Consider the following 12,032-nt stretch of genomic DNA (forward strand, 5'->3'; position numbering starts at 1 on the left):
CCTCTCACAGGTGTCTTCTTCATGGACCTCTCACAGGTCTCCTCTTCGTGGACCTCTTACAGGTCTCCTCTTCGTGGACCTATCACAGGTCTCCTCATGGACCTCTCACAGGTCTTCTCTTTGTTGACCTCTCACAGGTCTCCTCTTCATGCCCCTCTCACAGGTGTCTTCTTCATGGACCTCTCACAGGTCTCCTCTTCGTGGACCTCTCACAGGTCTCCTCTTCCTGGATCTATCACAGGTCTCCTCTTCGTGGACCTCTCACAGGTCTCCTCTTCCTGGACCTATCACAGGTCTCCTCTTCGTGGACCTCTTACAGGTCTCCTCTTCGTGGACCTCTCACAGGTCTCCTCTTCATGCCCCTCTCACAGGTGTCTTCTTCATGGACCTCTCACAGGTGTCTTCTTCATGGACCTCTCACAGGTGTCTTCTTCATGGACCTCTCACAGGTCTCCTCTTCGTGGACCTCTCACAGGTGTCCTCTTCCTGGACCTATCACAGGTCTCCTCTTCGTGGACCTCTCACAGGTGTCTTCTTCGTGGACCTCTCACAGGTCTCCTCTTCGTGGACCTCTCACAGGTCTCCTCTTCGTGGACCTCTCACAGGTGTCTTCTTCATGGACCTCTCACAGGTGTCTTCTTCATGACCTCTCACAGGTGTCTTCTTTATGGACCTCTCACAGGTCTCCTCTTCGTGGACCTCTCACAGGTGTCTTCTTCATGGACCTCTCACAGGTGTCTTCTTCATGGACCTCTCACAGGTCTCCTCTTTGTGGACCTCTCCCAGGTGTCTTCTTCATGTACCTCTCACAGGTGTCTTCTTCATGGACCTCTCACAGGTCTCCTCTTCGTGGACCTCTCACAGGTCTCCTCTTCGTGGACCTCTCACAGGTGTCTTCTTTATGGACCTCTCACAGGTCTCCTCTTCGTGGACCTCTCACAGGTCTCCTCTTCGTGGACCTCTCACAGGTCTCCTCTTCGTGGACCTCTCACAGGTGTCTTCTTCATGGACCTCTCACAGGTGTCTTCTTCATGACCTCTCACAGGTGTCTTCTTTATGGACCTCTCACAGGTCTCCTCTTCGTGGACCTCTCACAGGTCTCCTCTTCGTGGACCTCTCACAGGTGTCTTCTTCATGGACCTCTCACAGGTGCCTTCTTCATGACCTCTCACAGGTGTCTTCTTTATGGACCTCTCACAGGTCTCCTCTTTGTCGACCTCTCACAGGTGTCTTCTTCATGGACCTCTCACAGGTTTCCTCTTCGTGGACGTCTCACAGGTGTCTTCTTCATGGACCTCTCATAGGTCTCCTCTTTGTGGACGTCTCACAGGTGTCTTCTTCATGGACCTCTCATAGGTCTCCTCTTCGTGGACCTCTCACAGGTCTCCTCTTCTTGGACCTGTCAGTATGGGCATTTGCTGTCCACGGCCTTGCTAGTGGCCTCTTCTCACAATGAGGGTCCAGGCTGTAGCGCCGCCTACTCTTTTCTGTAGATGAAGCTGCTGTGGGTCATCACCGGTGGACGGCCTCGGCCTCCCTTACAGCGAGGCCCTTCCTTCTGCCATGTCTTAGGGTGCCACATCCTCGGTCCTTGTCGCGCTGGCAGCAGTTGCGGGGGTGCCGCATGCACAGGTTACACTTCCCCCTAGCCAACTGGAAGACTGGTGCTTAGACACCGACGGGTAGTAGTGCGGTATATAAATTGTTATAACATAACATAACATGGCACAGCGGGGATCAACCCACTCACCGCCAATATAAGGATTGGGCCCTAGGCCCCCATGCAGTGAGAATAATCACGCAGACACAACGGGATACATTCTGGAGCTGGCACAGGGCACGTTCGCCCGGCCCCTTTTATTGGCAGGGTCACCTGACCAGTGACATCTGTGATTGATGGGTGTGGGGTGAGTGTGGAAGCCAGCCCTCTAGGGTTGGCTGTTGGAAACACATTACTTGGAAACACTAAAACGTGACCAGCCGGTTAATACACTTCCCTCCAGACCGCTGCTGACTTGGGGCCCAGGAATGTGCACTGGTTTTCATACCCCCTCAATGTCCAATCAGGGCGGGGGGCCCATATGAAGGGCGATCTTTCTGTGGTCACTCGTACAGGTGGTTTGTGTCCAAGGATGCCTCCCTCACCGTCACCCCTCGCTTGGTTGTGTTGATAGGTAGTCACCATTCTGGAGAGGGGTAGTCAATGCTCCCTACTGAGGCTTGCGGCCCCCCAATCCGAGTGGGAGGGGACTTCCAGTCATTCTTTATAGCGGGGACCATGAGTCTCCACCAAGAATAGGGGCTGCTCTCACACTCCTGCTTCATTCCGGCCTGCATCCAATTTTATAGGGGCTCCGCAGAAGCCCACTCCTCACTCCTCAGAGATCCAGGGTGCACCACACTCTGCACGGACAGCAGCCAGTCCCGGTTGGCCCGGTCTCATCCTTCCGCGCAGTCTGCGTCCTCCCGGAGCCGCCACGTGTGATCTCTGGCCCAAGCGCGGGGTGGCTGGTACCTCTGGAGCAGCGTTGGATTGGTAACGCTGAAGTAATCAGGGTTCCCAAGGCCTACATGCTCCGAAGATAACCCACTTACACTCAAGAACTGTTGGCACGGAAACTGTAAAAGGCAAAGAACAAGTTTATTAAGACCCCATGGGGTGGTGGTACACTCAAACAGCACCCTTCGGTAATGCAAGAGGTATCACACCGAACACCGGTGTGACCCCGATTTATATACAGTTTTGGGGCAATAAAAGATAGGCGGCACAAGTGAGAACACATTTTAGAGACATATATGGTCATGTTTTGGAACAACGCCAGCTCATTGGAGGGGGCACAACTCCGCTGGTCAGTTTGGCGCACATTCCTAAAGGCTTACTGGTCAATTGGGACTGCGCATGTGCAAGCTTGACCAGTACTAAAAATAGCCTATTGCTGGGCAGACTGAAGTGGTCAGTGAAACGGACAATGGACTAAAGGGCACGCCGGCCACGAGGCCGCTTATGATCAAAGATGGCCGCTGCAGTATTCAAAATGGCGTTCTCGTTTTCAGCCAAGTTAAGGAGGACAACGTGTAGTTTCAGCTAATCGCTAACGCGGCCATGCCAATTACGACAGACGACCCTTTTAGCGTTTAGCTGAATCTACCTCATAATGAACATAATCAGGATGTTCGTCCTCGATGTCAATTAACATTATTTGAGTTACCTCTTTATGAAGCATCACTTTGTCATGGGCAAGAGCTCGTCGTGATGGTATGCAAACTGATAGGCACATAGAACATAAAGCTGGGCCACATTGAATACATAGGCACATAAAAAACATTGCTCCCACAATTATACATAGAATTGTCAACAGTTTCCAGCCCCAAGTAGCAAGTATGGACCAGAACCATCCTGAAAGTGTCCAAGTTCCATTGTCCGGATGTATCTCAGCTGCGATCTTGTGGAGCTTAGATATCGCATCATAAACAGATGGAGAATTGTCTGGAATGTATACACAACAGCTGCTTCCGATAATTCTACATGCCCCCCCACGATCAGCCAAAACTACGTCCAACACCATCCTGTTTTGAAGCGTAACGATCCTAGAAATCTGTAGTTCCTCGGTAATGTTTCCCAGGGCAATGGCAGTGTCATTCGCTACAGCCTCAACAACACGTGTCAGTCGTCTTATTTTCCGGCTGTTCAGTGCAGCCCCCACAAAGGAGAATAGTCCCAAATTAAAGTCCACATACTGTTGCAAAGCAGTGTCGGTCTGGTCGATGTCATCCAGAACAACAGTTCGCTTAACCCTATTCAAGACGAAATCGTGGTACAACGTATAATCATTGTGATACATTGGTGGGGCAATGAATACAGGAGGTAGTACAAACGATACATAGCATGTGCCCAACCACCCTAATGGAAGCTGATGGTAACCCTTCGTTCCACAAATAAAATACGTATTCCGTGATGCAACAAATGAGATGCCATTCAGGCTATCAAAAGTGAGAGTAGTATTACATTCGCTTTTCCCCACTGCAATCGAACCCTTATTTCTGATACATAAATCGGCTTTTGTGGCAATGACATTAATGACATGTGCACTTGATACATTAATATTCCTCTGGTTGCTGTACACACGTGGGGCAGACACGTTATCGGGCCTGTACTCTTCCCATTCAAATCGAGTACCCTCAGCCCGTGGAAACCCATCCTTGTCATGGGAACATACTTTATTCAAACGGAAAAGCACCCCCCCTTTGGTTGGCCATCTCAAAGTAAAGAGGAGGGTGTACCAGGCGTTGCATGATCCATTATGTGAAAACGGGAGTGGAATAAGTGGGGTGCCCCCTCTCTTTTGGTGCCCCGGCAACATCCCACACACCCAACAGTTTGAGGTATTGGTCATGTTATGTGTGTGGTGAAGAATCTGAATGAAACTGTTATTTAGATACGTTTGCCTATGACGTTCTTCATGAAAGGGTAATGTAAAATGAAAATGTTCAGACGGAGCCGGGGTAGTCGGCAGCAAATGTTCACGTACAGGCACCACAAGTTCAACTACCCAGGCTATAACAGCTATCACCACAATAGTCAGGACAAAAAGAAAGGCACCCAATACTTTTTTATCTCGTGATGTTGTTGATGCCATAGTTCAGAAATGTTCGTGCAAAATCTCAAATAGCACAAATTGTTCACAAAGTCTCAGATACACGTGCGTGTATACCTAAAAAAGAAAAAAATTGGTGCTGAACTCCGAGGTAGCCGTTGTTTTCTTCTCCGGGCCAAGACGGGTGTCGCTACACTGGCAGAACTGATCCCCCCCCCCTTGGAATTCCCGGTTTCCGTTTCACAAACCTGGAGCGGTAACCAACCAGTCATAAAAACAAAAATCTTCTTATCGACGGCGCAAGTTGTAGCGCTCTCGTCCGGCAACAGCGTGGTCCGGGAAGGCTCCCTCTACTTCGGCCGACGTCACAGCTGGGCTCTTTTCTTTATCCAAGATCTCTTTGTAGTCGGTCAGCACAGCAGGAGTCACCAGATCCGGAGAGACACGGCGGCAGTGTGTCGAATGCACCCACCGCTTCCTGTTGGTCACTCGTACAGCGGTTCGGGTTGCAAGGAGGACCTGTTCGGGGCCCTTCCACCTGGGCTCCAGACTGCTTGCTCTCTCAAACGACCGAATCATCACGTGGTCACCAGGGCGGAGATCATGGCCCTCTCCAGTAGAGTTGTCAGGGAGCGCTTCTCGAACCTGTTGATGAATAGAGAGTAAATCACTTGTTAATCGTGCCAAATAGTCGTTCATCATAACACAAGGCACATCATGTATTAGTCGCGGCTTAGGCACCCCCCAGATATTCATGGGGCGCCCAAACACCACTTCATAGGGCGTAAGGCCAGTTCGTGAATGGGGTACTGATCTAAGAGAGAGTAGTGCTAGCGGCAAAGCGTCTGGCCACTTCAACGATGTAGACGCCACAATTTTGGCCAGTTTAAGCTTCAACGTAGCATTGTACCGCTCGACCAGACCTGCTGACTGAGGGTGGAATACAGCGTGGAACTTCTGCTGAATCCCTAACCCCTTCAGTACATATTCCACAATCTTTCCAACAAAATGAGGCCCATTATCGCTCCACAGAAATTTACAAACCCCAAAGCGAGGAAAGAATTCCTTAAGCAACACCTTAGCTGTTGTCAAAGCCGTATTGTCTTTCGTGGGGAAGGCCTCAACCCATTTGCTAAAGGCACATACCACCACTAAGACGTACTTCAGGTTGTTGCAGCGCTCGAGTTGGATGTAATCCATTTGGAGTACCTCAAATGGTGCAGAAGGTGGAACGAACCCTCCTTTCGGAGTATGGGTCCCCTTTCCAGGATTGTGCTGTAAACAAACCAGGCAGGTCTGCACTACTCTCTTCGCAGTGTTAGCAATCTCAGGATGTTCCCAAACTCGTGTTAAAAGCCGAGTGATTGCAAGAGCTCCGACATGCGCCAGTCCATGTGTCATCTGGACCATCGCCTGCAAGTAGGCCGCAGGCAATTTCCACTTCTCCATGTCTTTGCTTCTCCAACAGCCCTCATCATCTAGTACCCCATCTGCTGCCCATGCCGCAAGTTCAGATTCAGTAGCTGACTTTTGAATATCCAATATTTCTGCTCTAGCATCACTCCATCGCTCAGCCTGCGATTGTATCACGTACATGGGGGAGCTAGTTCGGGACATAGCCGTTTGTCTTGCTATGCTGTCTGCAAAGGTGTTTCCTTGGCCCACTTTATCCGTGATCTTTTTGTGGGCACTGCACTTCACTATCGCTACTTTCTTTGGGCCAAGCAGCGCATTTAGGAGATCACGCACTAGCTCTCCGTGCATAATGTGCTCTCCATGTGATGTCAAAAACCCACGTTCTCTCCAGAGTAGCCCGAAGTCATGTGCCACTCCGAAGGCATACCGGCTGTCCGTGTATATGTTCACACATAGACCAGTACTCAATTCGCAGGCTCTTGTTAAGGCTATCAGCTCTGCTGCCTGAGCCGATTTTTGTGGTATCCTGGCTGTTTCTACCACTGTCTTAAGTGTCGTGATCGCATAGGCTGCGGAAGTCGTACCATCTGGCAGCCGTACACACGATCCATCAACCCACAGTTCCCCATCCACTTCTGGAAGTGGGACATCCTGTAAATCGACACGACCCTTTGTCTGTTCCTCGGTCAGGAAAACACAATCATGATGTTTTTCTTCCTGACCCTCCTCGGCCGGATAGGGCAATAAAGTAGCAGGGTTCAAAGTAGCGCATCTTTTCAGTGTAATGTGTAGCGCCAAAAGTGTCAGCTCATATCCTGTTAGCCGTGCACTCGTAAGGTATTGGGTCTTTGTTTGGTTTAGCAGGGCATCTACTGCGTGAGGAACTAACACCAACAGTTTGTGGGATAACACTATTCCCTCACTCTGTCGTATGGCCACTGCTGTTGCTGCTACCGCTCGAAAGCACCCAGGCAACCCTCGTGCTACAGGATCCAGAATGGCAGAGAAGTATGCACATGGTCTCTGCTTATCCCCGTGTAATTGCACCAACACTGACAACGCGCACCCATCATTCTCGTGCACGTACAATGTGAAAAGTTTCGTGTAGTCTGGTGTGCCTAACACGGGTGCGGAACAAAGGGCCTGCCTCAACTGTTCAAAAGCCTTCTGACATTCATCTGTCCACTCAAGAGGCATTGGTGTAGCTTTGGACAGTAGCGCTAACAAAGGTTTTATGATATGTGAAAACCCCATGATCCATTGTCTACAAAAAGACGTCAACCCTATGAAGGCACGTACATCTCTCTGCGTGCGGGGGACTGGTGTGTCTAAGATTGCTTGAATTCGATCAGATGTTAATGCACGCCCCTCCTTAGACAACAGATGACCGAGGTAGGTCCCCTGGGGTCTACAGTATTGAAGCTTTTTCTTCGAGACCTTATGATTGTTCTGTGCCAAAAAGGAAAGCAACGCAAGTGTACTTTGTTCACATTGTGCATAAGAGTCAGCAGCAAGCAGAAGGTCATCCACGTACTGGATGAGAGCAACGCCAGACTGCAATTTAAAAGAATCCAGCTGCCTTTTCAAAGCCTGGCTGTAGATGCTAGGGCTTTCAGTATAACCTTGGGGAACACGACAAAATCTATACGATTTATTATTTAGCGTAAAGCCAAACAGGTATCTGCTATCAGGATGAACAGGGATGGAAAAGAACGCATTCTTTAAATCAATGACGCTAAACGTGGTGGCCGTTGGTGGAACCAAGGTAAGCAAGGTCGTAATATCGGACACCACCGGGTATTGGGGAATGACAATTTTGTTGATCTCTCGCAGATCAATAATAAAGCGATAGATTTTGCCGTCAGTGTCTCTCTTAAGGATCGGAAGAATAGGACTGTTGCAAACATTGTAAGGGACCTCCTCCACAACCCCTGCAGAAATCAAATCCTGAACAATACGTGTCAATGCAATTTCACCTTCTCTCGAGATCTTATATTGTGGCACTCGTGGTAGAGGGGCCCCCTCCTTAACAGTAATGTGTATTGGTGGAATACGCATCTCTCCCACATCCGTATCTGAGGTCGCCCATAACGTATGCGGTAGAGAGGCCAAAGCTGGAACATCTAAGATGGCGTAAAACCTATCGGGGTCAGGATAATTGTCATTCAGGATAACCCGCACTCCCTCAGGGGCGCAACGTATCGTTGCTCGAAAATATTTAAGCAAGTCAATACCCAGGATATTGTCTGGTGTATGGGGCGATAACAAGAATTGACCAAAACTAAAGTATTTGTCAAGACATAGTGCAAGTGGTTTGGACAATGGGCTGGGGGAGGGTGTGCCATCAAACCCTACACATGTAATCATTTCGCCAGACAGGGGAGCCCTCGGAACCAAGTTTTTCGACAAAGCGCTACGTGTAGCCCCTGTGTCGACAAGAAATTGATCAGTAGAACCCAGAATACCCGCTGTTACATATGGACCCTGCTGATCTACCGGCACTTGAACTGATTCCTTACCCCATCCTACGCAGTCCTATGCAAGCACATAATCCTGGTGTTCCACATTCTCTCCCTCCGAAATCTGATATTGATTCCGCCTATCAAACATATTTCGTTCATCCTGGCCACGGCCCCTCTCCTCAACCCTTCCACGATCACTTCCGCTACCTCTTGCTCCCGTATAACCTCCTCTCGACCTTCCACCTCCTCGACCACGCTGACTACGCTGCTCACGAAGTACCGGACAATCTTCGGCCCAATGCCCAAACTCCTTACAATAAGCGCACTGATCCTCCGCAATGTCCGTACGACCATACGACGTATTTCCTCCACCTCGTCTACCTCTATCATTCCCTCTACCCTGTGGTCCCCGAACCTGCGCCAACATCACCTTCGTTTTCAATTCCTTCGCCTTTTTCTCAACACTTTCTTTAGCCTCCAATTCCTGCCGCTCATAATACTGAGCCATAGTTAACAAGGACGCAGGGGTCGCCGTGGCCCAGGAACTTTCACTCGACTTTAATCGTTTTGCAATCTTTGGTAGGAGATTAGCCACATACTTATCTACAAACAGATGCCGACCCGTATCGTCTGTTAAAGATTGACCACTGTAATCATGGAACGCCTCCTCGAAACGTGTAAAGAAATCTGAGACCGTTTCATCAGATTTTTGCTTGCACGGCGTTAGCATGGTCCAATCAATCTTTTTAGGGGGAACAAGCGTCTTTAATTTAATCAAGATAGCCGCCGGAAGATCTAGAATTAACTGACAAGGCTTACATGCCGGTTCCCTATCTAAATCGGCAGCATTTATTTCTTTCCATGTGCCCCCCAATATTCTTTCATCATTATTTTTACGAATTTGCCTCCACATATCAGGTGGTAAAATTAGCCCAAAGAACAAATCTATATCCACAAGAGTCATCACACAAGACGAAATAGCCCCTTCCACCCCTTCATAAAATGCCGCCGGATTTTTCCGAAGATCAGGTAAAGAATTTTTCAATGCCATAACATCTGCTCTATTCCAAGGCGTGTATACCCAGTTATATACAAAATACCCTTTCGCATCTTTTGATAATTTATCATCATCTGTACCTTCCCCTTTAGGTGGAACATACAAGGGCGCAGCTTCACGCATAGGCATAACATGCAACGCAGAACTCTTATCTGAACCACGGAGAGAACACTCCTTAGCCTGCCCGTTATTCTCCAATTCGGACTCCTTTTGCCTCCTTTTCCGCTCCTCCCGCAATCTCGCTGTTTCGTCCCGCAGCTGGATCAGTTGCGTGAATAGGTCGTCAACATCTGCAAGATCAAATACACCTTTAAGCAAATTCTCACGATACACTGACAACGATTTAGGTTCTAACGTGACAGAAAGTTCACGATACGCAGCAACAACTTCATCTGCCAAACTAGATAAAAAATACATTAATTCAAGATCCGACCACGCCCTTTTCTCCGCAAGCAACTGATCCTGAGAGACGCACTTCTTATTCACTTTACGAGCCCAACTACGTAAATGTGCGGACCTCTCCGCAGTAAACCTGAGAGCAGATACCCCCTTCTGTTCCGACTTATCCTGTCCATCGTCCTCTGAATCTGCAGCGGTGCCGTCGGCGAAACGTACGGAGGCGGTGACCGATCTAGCAATGAAAAATCGTCAATTTCATTATTAAGGACAGGATAAAGCGGTCGGCGAATAGGAAATTGACCAGTCGTTTGCAATTTACGTTCCCGTTCCTCCCTCTCTTTCTTCTCCTGAGCCTCCTTTTCCTCAAGCTGTAAAGCCTTATCCCGAGCAGCCTTGCACTGCTCTTTGTCCGCCAAGGCAACTTCACGCTTCATTCGCTCGCGCACCGCTTTCTCCCACATTCGCACACAGTCAAACATGTTTTGTCTAGACCTGCGTTGGAACAAACATTGTTCCACAAACTGTACTTTTCGTAAATCGAACGACCCATGTAGAGGCCATTGTAATTCGGGATCGGCCTTTGTATACTTATGCCATAATTTGCTGTACATAATAGGGGGAAGGCCTAGTTTGATATACATCTCACGATTTGGTGTTCCCTCTGGGGGAGCCGGCTGTGCTTCCGCTAACCTAATTGTGGTACCCTCTCCAAGACAGCACATCCCTCGGAGTGTGCTGAAAACAGGCATGTTCAAAAAGTATCACGAAAGCGTGACACCGTACAAAATGGCACTTACAGTACTTCACACAACTGTGCCGCTCAAAGGAAAAAAACAAAGTTAGAGAAACATCTCTACATGCCTGCCTATGTGAAGTGCACTACACATATAAGTTCAAAGATCACAAAATCACAATGTTAGCTAACTCAAATCAAAACGTAGATCGTAGGACTTCGGCAAGCGTCCGAGGACTACCTTACCGATCACAAATCATAGAACTTCAGTAAGCGTCCAAAGACTACCTTACCGAACACAAATCTTACCCAAATTCTCAAATGTCCAGATTCCAACTGCCAAGGTCTTGTAAGCCAAATCAGCCAAACGGCACTTTCTCAGCAACGCAGACACTCGAAAACTCAGTCGGAGACCGGCGCCACCTGGAAGGTCAGATCGGAAGGAAAGGAAGAAACACCGTGGCAGCCAAGACTCGGGTCACTCGTGGCAGCGCGCGTCCATGGCGAGTTTCCAAGCCTTCGTCACGACCTCTCCTTCGGGCATCCGAGTCGCCGATGAGTCCCTTCGTGGTCGCCAATTTGAAGTAATCAGGGTTCCCAAGGCCTACATGCTCCGAAGATAACCCACTTACACTCAAGAACTGTTGGCACGGAAACTGTAAAAGGCAAAGAACAAGTTTATTAAGACCCCATGGGGTGGTGGTACACTCAAACAGCACCCTTCGGTAATGCAAGAGGTATCACACCGAACACCGGTGTGACCCTGATTTATATACAGTTTTGGGGCAATAAAAGATAGGCGGCACAAGTGAGAACACATTTTAGAGACATATATGGTCATGTTTTGGAACAACGCCAGCTCATTGGAGGGGGCACAACTCCGCTGGTCAGTTTGGCGCACATTCCTAAAGGCTTACTGGTCAATTGGGACTGCGCATGTGCAAGCTTGACCAGTACTAAAAATAGCCTGTTGCTGGGCAGACTGAAGTGGTCAGTGAAACGGACAATGGACTAAAGGGCACGCCGGCCACGAGGCCGCTTATGATCTAAGATGGCCGCTGCAGTATTCAAAATGGCGTTCTCGTTTTCAGCCAAGTTAAGGAGGACAACGTGTAGTTTCAGCTAATCGCTAACGCGGCCATGCCAATTACGACAACGCGGGCACTCGGACAATGCCCGAGGGGCCGGTGTCCGAGCTCCTTCTGAGGGCTGCTTTCTTGAGCAGCCTGGGGGCCAATTTAAATAGCTATGTGCTGTTAGATGCCGCCAGCGGCCCAGTGGGTGTCTGAGTGGCCTTTCTGGAGGCAGATCGGCGTCCATTACCTCCCTTTTATCAACAGCAGAGGTGTCACTCCCTTTCTCTTGCTGGG

The sequence above is a fragment of the Lissotriton vulgaris genome, chromosome 1_1, assembly GCF_964263255.1.
Source record: "Lissotriton vulgaris chromosome 1_1, aLisVul1.2, whole genome shotgun sequence".
Taxonomy (NCBI): Eukaryota; Metazoa; Chordata; class Amphibia; order Caudata; family Salamandridae; genus Lissotriton; species Lissotriton vulgaris.